The 14,482-nt window shown below is 47.5% G+C and overlaps 1 long non-coding RNA gene across 1 annotated transcript; it reads right to left on the reverse strand.

Annotated features, from left to right (window-relative positions):
- Positions 1 to 801: 801 nt before the first annotated feature.
- LOC129555319 (uncharacterized) lies at positions 802 to 12,598 on the reverse strand. The gene is made up of 3 exons (XR_008685732.2): positions 12,484 to 12,598; positions 4,839 to 4,919; positions 802 to 2,371 (listed from the first exon to the last, which is right to left on the reverse strand). It is a non-coding gene; the product is annotated as an uncharacterized LOC129555319 (long non-coding RNA).
- Between the last annotated feature and the right edge of the window lie 1,884 nt (positions 12,599 to 14,482).

Below are 14,482 nucleotides of genomic sequence, written 5' to 3' on the forward strand. Positions count from 1 at the left end.
CAAACGTCTTAATAGAAAGACATACCTGAGGATAGTGTTCAAGGTTGTTTCTTGCAACATTATTTACAGTGACAATAAAAGGAAATAATCTATATATTCTATTGGGGAATGGCAGAAGAAATTACAGTGCATTCAACCATGAAATCCATACTATGAGCGATTATGCAGTTAATATAAAGAACGGGTTAGAGCCACATATAATTTCCAATAAAATGATTTGTTATGTATTAGAAACAAGCAGACTACATATTTTGAAAAATATATTTTATCTCTAAAATGAAGTTCTCATTTAAAAAAAATAATGTGGGGAGACAGAAAGGTTTGTGCATTTTACATGTCAATCAAGAAAGACATGAAAGAATGTATATCCAACTGTTCATATTAGTTCCCTCGGGGGCCTGGAGTTTATGTGAAAGCTTAAGTGTTGCTCAGTCTGTCTAACTCTGCCATCCCATGAACTGTAGCCCACCAGGCTCCTCTGTCCATGGGACTATCCAGGCAAGAATACTGGAGTGGGTTGCCATTCCCTTCTCCAGGGGATCTTCCCAACCCAGGGACTGAACCAGGGTCTCCTATATGCAGGCGGATTCTTTACCTCTGAGCCACCGAGAAGTCCTAGAGTTTATAGGGCGGGGGTGGCGGGGTGGGGGGCGGGAAGCGGAATATATACACACTCTCATAAGTATATGTGTGTGTGTATACAAATATATGTATCTTTGCACTGCTTGATATGTTGTAAGCAAGTATTTTCAAATTTAAAAATCAATATAGAAAAGGTTAATAAAAACAAACGTCAAAGGCTCATGCCATCCCTTTAATAATCATCCACTCCTTTCACAACCATAGATCTGCTGATATTTACCTGGGTTTGAGGCCACATTTCTCTGCCTCCTGTAGCCAGGTGACTGCTGGCCAGTCAAGAGTGAGGAATGGATATGTGTGTGTTCTCAGACAAGATCCCTTAAGGGGGGTGGGGGGTCATGTCTCTCCTTCTCCCACCCTCCTCTGCCCCCCCACCCCTCTTCCTCCATCCTGCCCTGGGGGCATGGACAAGATAGCGGAAGCTCACCTTGGACCTTGAGGCTCAAAATCACACCCTCTGGACAGCTGAGCAGGTGGCCTAGAGCCCTCACACTGCCCTCAAGGGTCTTCCTTCAGGCTTTGCCATCAAAAGGAAACAAACTTTGGCCGTGTTCAAGTTACTGTTATCTGGAGTCTTTCACATGCAGCCAAATAAATCCTCCTTCACGTAAGACACAGAAAAATTAGACTTCTTGGATATGAAATTCTGCTGTGATGCCACACGAGAACAGGACTACTGGCTGGAGAGAAGCCTGAAGCCTAGAGCTGCTCAGACACCCAACTGAGGGTCACACAGCAAGGTGGGCACAGCAGGTCCGGGATGCCAGAGCTGACTTCTGGACTGGAACCCAGCCCTGAGCGGTGCTTAACTCTGCCCTGGCTGCAGGACCTCGATGACAGAGAGGCCTGGGGGCTGCAGCGACACAAGGGAGATTTCTGCAAGAGAGGTAGGTTTGCACCGAGCAGCCTGCCAGCCTCCCAGGGGCATCTATGTTGGACTGACACCCTCTCTGGCCTCCCTTCCCTCTCTTCTCTGGGCAGACCTAAGCATTTCATCAGCAGTTCAGTGCTGTGAGCTCTGAAGTAGTTTCCTGGAAGGAAAGGCAGGAAAGTTTCCTGCTTTTCCTGCCTTTCCTTCCAGGAAAGTTTTACAAAACCCTAGGTTTTGCTCCTTCATATCAGGCCCCTGGGCTGCCATTCTGGCTGCCGGGGTTGAGTCCTGGACCCTCCACCAAGGGAAAGTACTGCCTTGGACTTTGGAGGGAAAAGCATTGCTCCCTGCTCCGCAGCAGCCTTCTGGAGTGCTCTCCATCAGCTCTAAAGTTTCTGGAGTGACAGTGGAAGAAGGGAGAGGAAACACAGGCCCAGAATCCAGAATCCACATGCTTGTCTGTCTTCACCAAGTCATGTCCAACTCTTTACAGCCTCATGGACTGTAGCACACCAGGCTCCCCTGTCCTTCACTGTGTCCCAGAGTTGCTCCAATTCATGTCCATTGAGTCACTGATGCTATCTAACCATCTCATCCTTTTCCTTTTGCTTTCAATCTTTCTCAGCATCAGGGTCTTTTCCAGTGAGTCAGCTCTTCATATCAAGTGGCCAAAATACTGGAGCATCGGCATCAGTCCTTCCAATGAATATTCAGGGTTGATTTCCTTTAGGATTGACTGGTTTGATCTCCTTTGCTGTCCAAGGGACCAAGTCTCTTCTCCAGCACAACTATTCAAAGCATCGATTCTTTGGTGCTCAGCCTTCTTTATGGTCTAACACTCACACCTGTACATGGCTCCTGGAAAAAAAAACATAGCTTTGACTTTCGTCGGCAAAGTGATATCTCTGCTTTTTATCAAATAATATGCTGTCATCAAGTAATGCAACCACATAATTCCAATTGCCAATTTCCTAACGTGGGTTTAGAATCAAATTTTTAAAAATTTGATAAACCAATGCCATTTGCTGCCCCAATATCCCACATCCTATGTAAACCGCTGACTGTTCTTTGAGGACTTTCCAAATGGAGGAAGACAAAACATTAAATCCCATCAGGGCAGGCAGCCCAGCAGAGCTGTGGGACAAGTGCTGTTCCCATGGCTTCAGTTGACAAATACGATCATGACCTTCCTTTTTCTGTCACCTGAGTGCTTCAGGTATGTCATTTGAGCAGAGTAAAAATGTGATCATCTGCATCCAGCTCACCTGTTGTTTGTGACTTTTAAATAGGGGCTGTGCTGTTTACCATTGCACCTTCTCTGTCTCAAAACACGAATTGATAACATAAAGAAGACTGTGATAATGTTCATCTTTCTGAAACTAAAATCTTCAAGCTATCACTTTAATATCAGCAATTAATATGCTAATTACAAGGTTTACTTCCCTAATCATAAAAGCACATCTAACTAGAATACATTAACCACTGCATCTTCTTTTAACTGCTTGGCAGTGACAAGACAGAACTTATTTTAAAATCTTTTATTAATATTTGCTTTTATCACTAATTTGAGACAAGTCTCTTTTCCTTTCATATCTCCAAGTTAATGGAATTAATACTATATCCCAGTCACATCACCCCTAGAGATTCCATTGAAAAACTGGGTCTGAGTGTGTATGTGGATGGGAAGGGAGGGCCAGTCTGGACTTTCATAACATCCCACTCTACAAGGAACTGCCATCCTGGGCTCCACCCATCAATACAGTCTGTCTTTCTATGTGTTCACACACTAGAATTTTAGGTAGGTCAGTTCACATGGGAGAAGGCAATGGCAACCCACTCCAGTACTCTTGCCTGGAAAATCCCATGAATGGAGGAGCCTGGTAGGCTGCAGTCCATGGGGCTGCGAAGAGTCAGACACGACTGAGCGACTTCACTTTCACGCATTGGAGAAGGAAATGGCAACCCACTCCAATGTTCTTGCCTGGAGAATCCCAGGGACAGGTGAGCCTGGTGTGCTGCCATCCATGGGGTCGCATAGAATCAGACACAACTGACGTGACTTAGCAGCAGCAGCAGCAGTTCACATGAGAAATCCAATACCATGCAAACATGGTCCATCACAACCCACCTGTTCAGGGATCCTGGGTTCCCAGGTAAAGTCAGAAAGAACCATTAGACTCCTTTAAGGACACTCCACTTCTCAGCTACTGTTTATCAGCTGAACCCAGACTTCATTCATTTTCTATGTTGCATGACAAATTGCTCCAAACTTAACGGCTTAAATCACTATTTATTATTGCTTTATTGCATTTATTATCTCAGACTTTCCATATCTAGGAGTCTGGACTGAGTTTTCTGCTTGGGATCTCACAAGGCTGCATCATCATCTGGAGGCCCGGCAGGGGAAAAATCTGTTTCCAGGCTCATTCAGGTTCTCCACAGAATTCACTCCTGGTGGCTATACTGAAAGCCCAGCTCCATGCTGGCTGTGGACTGGGGACAACCCAGTGTCCTAGAGTCTTTTCATAGTTCCTTGACATACAAGGTTCTCCAACATGGCTGCATCTTTCATTGAGCTCATAAGGAGGGTCTCTAGTACCCTGTTTGCTAAGAGAGTCTTGTGCAATGTAGTCTAATCATAAGAGTGATGTTCCCTTGATAGACTATGATATCATAGTCTATCATACAGATAGAAGCACAGCCCACCCTCAAGGAGGGATTATACGAGGTCATGGACAACAGGAGTCAGGGGTTATAGCAGCCACTGTTAAGTCTCTCCACCATACAGCCTTTGGCATTTTCCCCACTTCTCTGTGACCTGTTCTGGCCAGTAAGATGTGAAAGCTGTGACCAAGTGCCAGTTCCCAACCTAGGCCTTGGGTGGCTTTGGTCCTCTCTCTCTCTCTCAGAAACTTGCTAGGTTACCATGAAAGCAAGCCCAGGTTAGCCTGCTGGAGCATGAGAGATGTGTGAAGCAGGTAAGTCCTCCTAGCTAGTGCAAAGACCCTGAAACTCAAGGATGTTTGATGTGTGTGACAATTAGACAGAAATCAGACTGAGGGGGCAGTGGTAAGAAATGAGGCTGGAGAAGCTGCCAAGAGCCTTGAAAGCCATGACGAGGACTTCAAGTTTTATTCTAAATGTATGACAGCAACGAGTGAACAAATGATTAAACAAACAAATGAACACAGGAGTGAACGGTCAGTCAGGGAGAAGTGTGCATGGTTTCTAACAGGTGAGACCAGCAGCCACTGCTGTGGAAAGTTTGTCTGGGATTAGGAACTCAAAGAAGAGTACATCCCATACTTCTCTGTAACAGACTCACCTCACAATAATGGAGCTCTGGGTGCCATGTAACCTGATTCCTGTTGCTTTCTTTCCTGGCTCAGTGGACATCAGATTAGCTCTGAAATTGATTATTAATTTTATTATTACACATTGTGTCCCCAGTGACAGATTTATAATTATTTTATGTGTTTGTCTATTAAATACTATAGAAAATTTAAAAAGGAGTTACAAACCAAAATTTTGGTAATAACAGACTTTGTGTTTTCCCATATATTTACCTTTCTCTGCAGGCTTCCCAGGTGGCACTAGTGGTAAAGAACCTACCGGCCAGTGCAGGAGACACAAGAGATGCTGGTTTTCTCTCTGGGTCAGGAAGATCCCCTGGAGGAGGGCATGGCAACCCACTCCAGTATTCTTGCCTGGAGAATCGCCACAGACAGAGGAGCCTGGCGGGCTATAATCCACAGGGTCACAAAGGGCACAGCTGAAGTTAGCACATGCACACACATCCCTTTGCATTACTATCTAAAGTCCTTTCATTTCAACTTGAAGGACTCCCTTTAGAATTTCGGGTAGAGTAGGTTGAATAGTAATGAACTCCTCTAGCTTTTGTTTATCAGAGAATGTCTTAATTTCTCCCTCACATCTGAAGCACAGTTTAGCCAGATACAGAATTCTTGGTTGACAGTTTTTCTTTCAGCATTTTAAATTATATCACTGCCCACTGGCCTCCATGACTTCTGATAAATCAGCTAATAATCTATTGAGGATCCCTTGTATATGCTGAAGTACTTTTGTCTTTGTCTTTGACTGTTGACAGTTTGATTATATGTCTCAGTATGGATCTCTCTGAGTTCATCCTACTTAGAGTTTATGGAGCTTCTTGAATCATGTCTTTCCCCAAATTTGGGAAGTTTTCAGCCACCATTTCTCCATATAATCATTCTGTCTCGTTCTCTGTTTCTTCTTCTGAGATGCCCATAAGGTATAAGCTGTTCCACTTAATGGCATTCCACAAATCCCTGTGGTCTGTTCATTTTTATTCATTCCTTTTCCCTGCTTCTCAGAGTCTATACTTTTAATAGTTATAGCTGCAAGTTCACTGATTTTCTTTCTCTTCTTGTTCTATTTTGTTGCTGAATCCCCTCTAGTGAATTTTTATATAAATTATTGTACTTTTCAGTTCAAAACTTTTGTTTCCTTTTTATAATTTCTATCTGTTAATATTCTCATTTTGTTCATACACTGATTTCCTAATTTCATTTCGTTCTTTATCCATGTTTTCCCGGGCTCTTTGAAAATACTTGAGAGATTTAAAGTCTTTGTCTAATGATTTTGATGTCTGACTTTCTTCAGGGACAGCTTCTGTCAATTAATTTTGTTCCTCTGAATGGTCCATCTGTTCCTGACTCTTTCTATGCCTTGAAATTTTGTTGTTGTTGTTGAAAATTGTGCATTTGGCTATTATAATATAGTAACTCTGAAAATCAGATTCTACTTCTCCCTCTTTCCTCAAGGTTTGCTAGTCTTCTCTGTCCTTTCTCCTTCTTTCTCTCTCTGACCCCTCCCTCTCTTTCTTTCTTCGATGCTGTTGAAGGCTACAATAGTACATTTGTTTGAGACTGTTCCAAAATATTTTAGGAAAGATTATATGCCTTGTCATGCTTAATCACTGTGAATATTCTATTTCTTTAGCTTGTGTTCAATTAGTGTTTTGGCAGAGATTTCCTGAAATGCCAGGAGCTAAAACAGATACAAAACAAACAAACAAATATGCCAAGACTCCAAAATGAGAGAACAGCCAGCTTTCCTGGTCTTTGCAGATTGGCTCTGCCTGGGGGACACCCCACCACGTATCTAGACTTTCTCTGAGCCTAGGGATAAGCATTAAGTGAATGCCTCTTCTCAGAATTTATCTGAGCATGCATCTTCACTGTACACACACATGTGTTTCTAAATTCTCCTGTATACACAGCTATTTTTGAAGGTCCTAATCTCCAAAATCATCTAACCTCAGCTTCCTCTCCTCACAGTGGGAGTATGGAAAAACCTTGGCCTGATGCAGCAGTGTAATTACTGAGACCCTCACCAGTGGTGAGCCAAAAGGGAATACTTTTTGGCAATATCTCTGGCACGTGAGAGGTAGAGAGCAAACAGTAATTAAATGATGGTGGTGTCGGCAGCCATTACTGACCATCACTGAGGCACTGAAGAGAGAAAATTACAGGCTCGGGGCAGTTGATTACTAACCCAAGGCAAACTGTGAGAGACAGAGGCTTCCTTGGCAATTTTTAATAAACAAAAAATATTTCTTGGAGCCAGAGGTAGACCAAGCTGAGAACCAAACTCGAGACTTTTAGAAAAAAGTGAATCTCTTCCATCAAAGTCAGCACCTGATACAGACTGAGAGGGACTGAGAGACTAACAGAGGGGAAATGGGTGTTTCTGGGTGGGGACATATGAAAACCTTGAAACTCCAAGAGGAAATGAGCCCACCAGGGTGAACAATGGGTTTATAAAGGGAACATGGCCTGAAAACAAAATCTGGGGATTTGCAGCATCCAAGTGATGGGCTGGCCAAGGCCACTAGGGCAGGATTGCCAGAGAGGTGGGAGGAAATCCAGGAGGGAAGCTAAAGGTAAACATGTTGGTAGACGGGTTTTGAAGAGGTTAAACAGGGCTCAGGTATGGTGAGGGCCACAAAGTGTCTTGGGGACCAACTGACATGGTGGGGCCACTCCCGGGAGACAGATGCCACTCCAGGGATGTGGATGTTAGCTGGCAGTGACTAAGAAACCCAGAGCAGAGAGTAAGGCAGACTGCTGGGTATGTACCAGGGGGAGACAGGAGAAAACTGACAGCAGCAGATAGACACTAGGAAAGGTTCATCAGTTTGTTTTTAAGATGCAGAGACCCCAACATTTTCAGTTAGTGGGATGTGGGACCGGTCTGACTTCCCATCATTCCGGGAGGGAATTTCCAAGAAATGGGATAAGCCAGGCTTTGAGTCCAAGTCCTGCTCTACTATTCACTCTCCTGGCAGATGATTTTGCATCTCCAGGCCACGTTTCTGTAACAGCTGGCTTCAAAGTTCTGTTGAGATGAAGAGTCAGAAATGCATGTGAAGTCCCTGGGCCAATAATCGTAGCAATTTCCAAATATGAAAAGCCAAAGAGATGGCTGAATGAAAGACACTCCCAAGTTTTTTTATCCCAAAAATCTGGGAAATAGCAGCGTATGGATGGCTGAATCAGGGAAATCCTGGCAGGGAGAGTTTCGGAGAAAGAAGGATGACAAGGTAGGTTTCTGCAGGCCAATGCCTGGGTCATGGCAGGACATCAAAAGTGGAAACATTTACACATATGTGGCATCCAGGACCAGATGCAGGAGAGGATTCAGGGATGGGGAAAGAGTGCTGGCTCCCCCAGCCCAGAGGTGAGCGGTGGGTGAGTCAACAGAGGCTTGTGTAATACTTGGCAGAGTCACACAAGAACACCCACAACTGCCCTGTGTTTAGCCATGACTTTGTGTCAGGCTCTTTACCCACCGTATCTTCAGCCCTCCTGGTTAATCTGCATTTTACAGTTGAGCAAATGGAGGCTCAGAGAAGTCACCCAGCTAATAAATGACACAGCCCAGGATCCAACAGCCACTCTGGCTCCCAAACCTGCATTCTTTCCACTACCTCACACCGCTCCAGAGGATGGAGTCTTAGGGGAGAACACAGCGCATTGGACAGAAGGACGGGGCAAGGGTGTGATGTTAGGGAGGCCAGGGAAGGATGGTTTCAAGATGGTGGAGCTGGTGAATAGTGCCAGATGCTGCAAAGAGAGGAGGGAGGATGAGAACTGGAAATCTACTGGATTTGGTGAGTAAAAGGTTCTGAGGAATTGTGAATGGTTATGGCAGCGGGGTGGGGGGCTGTCCCTGTGTCGGTAGAAACAAAGACGCTGTATGGAAAGGTGCTGGCCCCCATCCTCCTGAAAGTCGCTCAGTCATGTCCGACTCTTTGTGATCCCATGGACTATACAGTCCATGGAACTCTCCAGGCCAGAACACTGGAGTGGGTAGCCTTTCTTTTCCCAGGGGATCTTCACAACCCAGGGATCGAACTAAGGTCTCCCGCATTGCAGGCAGATTCTTTACCAGCTAAGCCACAAGGAAAGCCACAAAATACTGGAGTGGGTAGCCTATCCCTTCTCCAGGGGATCTTCCTGACCCAGGAATCAATCTGGGGGTCTCCTGCATTGCAGGCAGAATCTTTACCAACTGAGCTATCAGAGAAGCCCACTCTCCTAGGTCCCCACAATGGTGCTGGTGGAGAAATGCCTACGGAGGGCAGCTCCACCAGTGTCTGCTGGTCACTGCATATTCGCTGATCAGTGAATCAAAGTCAAGCCCTTGTTCTCACTGCTCACAACTCAACTAGGGACACTAGCTTTCAAACGTGACAACAAGAGAACACACACCAAAGGGAGTACCTGTCTGCCCCAAGATTCTTCCCACTACCCTGAATGCTGTCAACTTCTGGACAGTTGGGACCCAAGCTCCCCTCCGACAAGCTGGACCAGCATGTGTGTGTTGTGGCGGCAGCAGAAGCCATGAAGGCATGCTGGCCGCAGAGTGTGTGCAGCTGGAGAAGAAAACAGGTCCAGGGCTGAACTCTAGGTAGCACCAGCCTGGAGGGGACTGGCAGAAGAAAGTAGGATCCCTAAAGGACACTGAGGAGGAGGAGTCAGAGAGGAAGGAAGGCAGACAAACTGCTCAATCTTTTTTTAAAGACTTTTGTTTTTGATGTGGACCCCTCCAGCAACTGATTCCCCCCCACCCCGCCCAGATTTCCTCTTTCTGGTCTCAGTTTCTAAAATCCACAGGCCAGTGTCATCCATACTAGCAAAGCAAGTGTCTGGACTCTTCCCTCCCTGCCTCCTCCACTTCCACCTTCCTGCCTCCTCTCACCTGCCACAGTTCAGGAAAGGACGAGCAGAATTCCTGTGCTGGACCAGCCCCAGTGCTGGATGCCCCACCAGGAAAGCTATTAGCTGCCACCACGCCTGAAATGCCAATGTTATCATCAATTCCTACAGTGAAGAGCTATTCTCCCCTGTCTTAAAATATAAACGTGCTTGGAAGAGTAACTAGCATATTTTGTCTCTGACTCTAATCAGAAGACCTCTTTCATGTGTTTTGGAGAATCAGATACCTTGGAAGCTGGGGGCAGCATGGAGCTGGCACCAAGAGATGGTTTAGGGAACTGAGAGGGAAGGTGAAGGGGCTGATGAAATCTTAACCCATTTTGCAATTGTGTCCTGGATTAACCTCATGCCTTGGCTTTGGTTCAGGGTAAGGAGCAATCATTCATTCGTCACTGAAGCCGTGAGTGCTCCGGCTACATCCCCTTGGTTTTTCTCAGAATTTAGCAGTGGACATTTCCCACATAACAGCGGGGGGAAATCAGCCAATCTGGAGAGTTGATGCCTTACAGAAACAAATGGGGGTCAATTCTGAGGGTGGTCCTGTGTGGTCTCCCAGAGGATCCCCAAGGGGATCAGCCCCACAGCCCACAGGAGTAACCCATTCATTAGTGCACCTGACTGCTACCCCTTCAGAGTGCTTCCTAGATATATGTGCTTAGTCACTCAGTCGTGTCCGACTCTTTGCAACCCCAAGGACTGTAACCCACCAGGCTCCTTTGTCCATGGGGATTCTTCAGGCAAGAATACTGGAGTGGGTTGCCATGCCCTCCTCCAGGGTATCTTCCCAACCCAGGGATCGAACCCAGGTCTCCCACATTGCAGGCAGATTCTTTACCCTCAGAGCCACCAGGGAAGCCTGCTTCCTGGATAGCCTCTAGAAAAAATATATTCGCACCCAAACTCATTTCAGATCTTGATTTGGGGAGAATATAAACTACATAATAAATCTTTCCCTGATTCCTAATACCGATAAGGAGAAAATAAAATCCACTGGCTCTCAAAAAAACAAAAAAGAAACAAAACAACAAAACAAACAAAAAACCCAGAACCATAATTCAGAAATATGCATTAAAAATTTAAGTGCCCAGTAATTTTTCTAGAAGTTTAAGAAAACTGAATGCAAATAGGTATGTAGAAGGATGTTTATCCTTCTACCATGTAGAAGAATAAAAATTGGGAAATAATTTAAATTTTTCCAGCAAAAAGAAATTGGCTAACAAATCATAGTAGCCCTATGTTTCCATTAAAAATAATACTCAACAGTACCATGTTTTTCTATGTTTTTCCATGTCTTTGGTAAGTTAAGTGAAAATTCAGGTGACGAAACATCATGGAATCTACTTTTGTCACTAGTACATCCCTAGGTGACCATGTGAGCATGTCAGGAGAATGACAACGAAATGCTAATAGTGGTTGGTTATGTTCGGGTGGGAAGATGGGGACTATGGCTCATGTTCATTTCCTTCTTTACACGTTTCTGAACTGAAAAAACATACAGACTTTTTAAATGCCTGATACAGCTTTAAAAACTTTAAAAAGGAACTGTTAAAGATGTCAATGGCCTCAGCCAGGTAGAACTGAATTCCACAGCCAACCCGCCTGTCCGCCCACAAGAGCTGCTGGTCTCACCTTCTAGGGCAGTGGGACAGGCCCATGGAATGGAAGCATCCCCCTCAGCCTGGACTGTCACTGGGCGGCGGCCCTTCTAAGTGAGTCAGCGGACCCAGACCCGGAGGCCAGCACAAAGCAGCGCATCACATCACGTGTCCCGCGTGTGTGGCCCCATCTGACTTCCAGGGAACACATGCAGCCCTGAATCCAGGCTTGGGGTCGCCTGTCAAGCTCGGTCGCAGCAATCCACCTCCACTCCCTGTAGACCGCCCCATCCCCCTGCCTCCCTGGAGCCCCAGCTGGCACTCAGCAGGTCCCTCTCCAATTTGCCTTACTTTTGAGAGTTGGTTATTCCCACGGAAGAGCCCGTTGCCATGGCGATGCGAGCTTTCCCAACCCTGGGACCCCGCCCCAGAGGCAGAATCCTTCCCCTCACCCTGCGGTGGAGAGGGTTGTAGGCTGTCTCGGGCTGGGGCTTGGGAGGAGGGGCTGCGACATCAAAGACGGCCCCAGGTAAGGGGACAGGGGAGGAAGGTGTTCTTGCAAGCCCCTCGCCGACTTTGCCCTTCCCAACCCCTCTCCGGGTCTGGGGCAAACGCCATCTCTGCTCTGGAACATTCGGGTGGGGCTGCGGGACGCTCTACTTTCCTCTCTACGTCTTCCAAGAACCCTGGGGCGTCTGTAGAAGTTTCTGGAAGGCGGCGCTCAGGAATGAAGGTTTAACCTCTCAGGTTCCTGCAGCCCAGAGTGAAATTTTGGGAGGGGTGAGAGGTGGGAAGATGGGGGAAAGCGACCGGTGCACTTGCACCGGTGGGTGGCGGGGTCACAGGGCCTAGGGCGGCTGGGGTCAAGGGCGGAGTTGCCTGGGGTCAGGGGAGACCTGGCCCGGTGACATAGTGGCCACGCCCAGCAGGTGGGGAGGCGGGAAGGGAAGTGGCGGTGGTCACTTGAGCCTGCTCACTGGGGCCCCGCCCTCTGCCTCAGGCCACACCCACCACCTCTCCTGGGCTCCCGGGGGCCGCCCCTCCTCTGGCAGCACAGACTCTGGACCCATGGACCTCAGCGCCCAGAGGAACGGTGTCTCCTGTTACTCACCGCAGGTGGCTGCCCAGGGGAGAGCGCCAGGCGCATCACCGACTGGCCTGGAAAGCCTTTCATCTCTGCTCCAGCAGCAGTAGCTCTTTGATTATTAATAATTGTGTCTCCTCGCTTTGCAGCCTCCAACCATCGCCTCACTGTAAATCCCTGGGTGCCTGCTGGCTCGACCTGGGGCTCCCCCTTCCCTCCCCCTCCTGCTGCCTCCCCATTCCTCGAGTCTCAGGGACTTAAGGTCGAAATGAACCTTAGATTTTTTTCCAAGAGTTTGTTTTTTTTTTTTCTCCTCCTCTCCAGGCTCTCTGTGAACCCACCCACTCCAACACCTGGCGTTTTCCTTCAACTGCACCCTTCAAGTCCACAGACACACAGGCCTCGGGCCTCCGCCTCCATCACCGGCCCAGTGAGAAAGCAGCTTGCCCAAGAGCCAGAGCACAGATGCCTCCCCACCCCACCCCACAGCTGCCCACTCAGCCCAGAGAGAGAGAGGCCGCGCCCAGCGCAGGCCCGTGTGCAAACAGTGCTTTAGACAATCCCAGGCATCGTATTTCATGAGTGAGCCAAATGTAGAAAGGATTAGCTGTTTCAGCCAGTAAGCCCACATCTGTAGTTACATTCTAACAGGGATAAAATTACCCTGGTTATTAATCCTTCTGCTTTAGGGTATAAGCTGATCACCAGCTGGGGTTAGGAAAAAAATCCTGCCCCAGCTCCTGCCAGTCTCCCCCAGACCCCCATCCTCAGTTGCCCCATCTCCTGTGGTGTACCAGTGCAGTTTCTGTCTGCAAACCAAGTTCAAGGCCACCAACAGAAGCACCTCTGGGATAGGACAGCTCCAGTCTGTCCTGGAGACGACAGCCATTCAGTCACATGAGTTTGTACTGAGAATCTACTTCGGTTTCTACTGTGGCACAGAGACGATTCCTGCACAGCCCTTGTCTTTCTCGTGCCAACTAGAGTTGAAGTGGGCAGTCAGAAACCGTGCCTGGTTTCTGGGACTTCCTGCCCTGAGGCGCCCAAGGTGTAACATGTGGCCTGGGGGAAGCCAGTGTGGCTATGGGTGGTATTTCCAAGCCCATTGACAACAAGGAAGGGAGCCGTTCCCTCTCGCCTCTGCTGATGGGGTGTCTCCCTCCTGTGAGCAGCCGGAGATGCCAAAGTAGCTGTTTCCTTCTCGATCCATTGTCTTTGGACCTCATAACTGCAGGCACTGGAGACCTGCAGAAGTCTCCATTTCCCTGGGTGGGACCAACAGGAGAGACACAGTTTGAGAACCAGGACTTAGCCTTTCCAGATCATTAAGAATGACAACCCACAAAGAAGTGACATCCTTGCGAGGCTGAGTAAGGGCTGACCACATGATCTAGCATCATAGGAACCTGTCAATAATGAAAAGAAGTGCCATGGATAATCACATGGGACTTTCCTGAGTATGGCCTTCCTAGATGGCACAGTGGTAAAGATTCTACCTGCTAATGCAGGAGACACAAGAGACATGGGTTTGATCCCTGGGTCAGGAAGATCCCCTGGAGAAGGACCTGACTACCCACTCCAGTATTCTTGCCTGGGAAAATCCCAAGGACAGAGGAGCTTCGCAGGGTACAGTCCATGTCACACACATGCACACACACATTCCTGACCAAAACAGACTGGATTCACCTAATCTGAGGTCATCTATGCTGGGAAGGGCCATGAACAGGATACCATGAAGACAGGACAGTGTCAGCTTCTCCCTGATGAGGTCCCTGTGTCCCCTTCTGTGGACCCGTCTCCAGCGACCTCAGCCCTCTGCCCCCCGCCCCAGGTTCCCGTGGCCCCTCTACCTGAAGCAGCTGTATTCTCTCCAGTGCTGGATCAGCCGAACTGTCTGTTTTTACTGGTGCCAGGTCCAGGGTTAAGAGATAATAGACTGTCATCAATAATGTTCATCTGGTGAATAAATCTGGGCTGACCCCATCACATACTTACACTTCTTACCCTTGACTGCCTCTTCACGTTG

This window comes from Moschus berezovskii, chromosome 15 (assembly GCF_049115385.1).
Source record: "Moschus berezovskii isolate FMDL1 chromosome 15, NW_MosBer_1.0, whole genome shotgun sequence".
Taxonomy (NCBI): Eukaryota; Metazoa; Chordata; class Mammalia; order Artiodactyla; family Moschidae; genus Moschus; species Moschus berezovskii.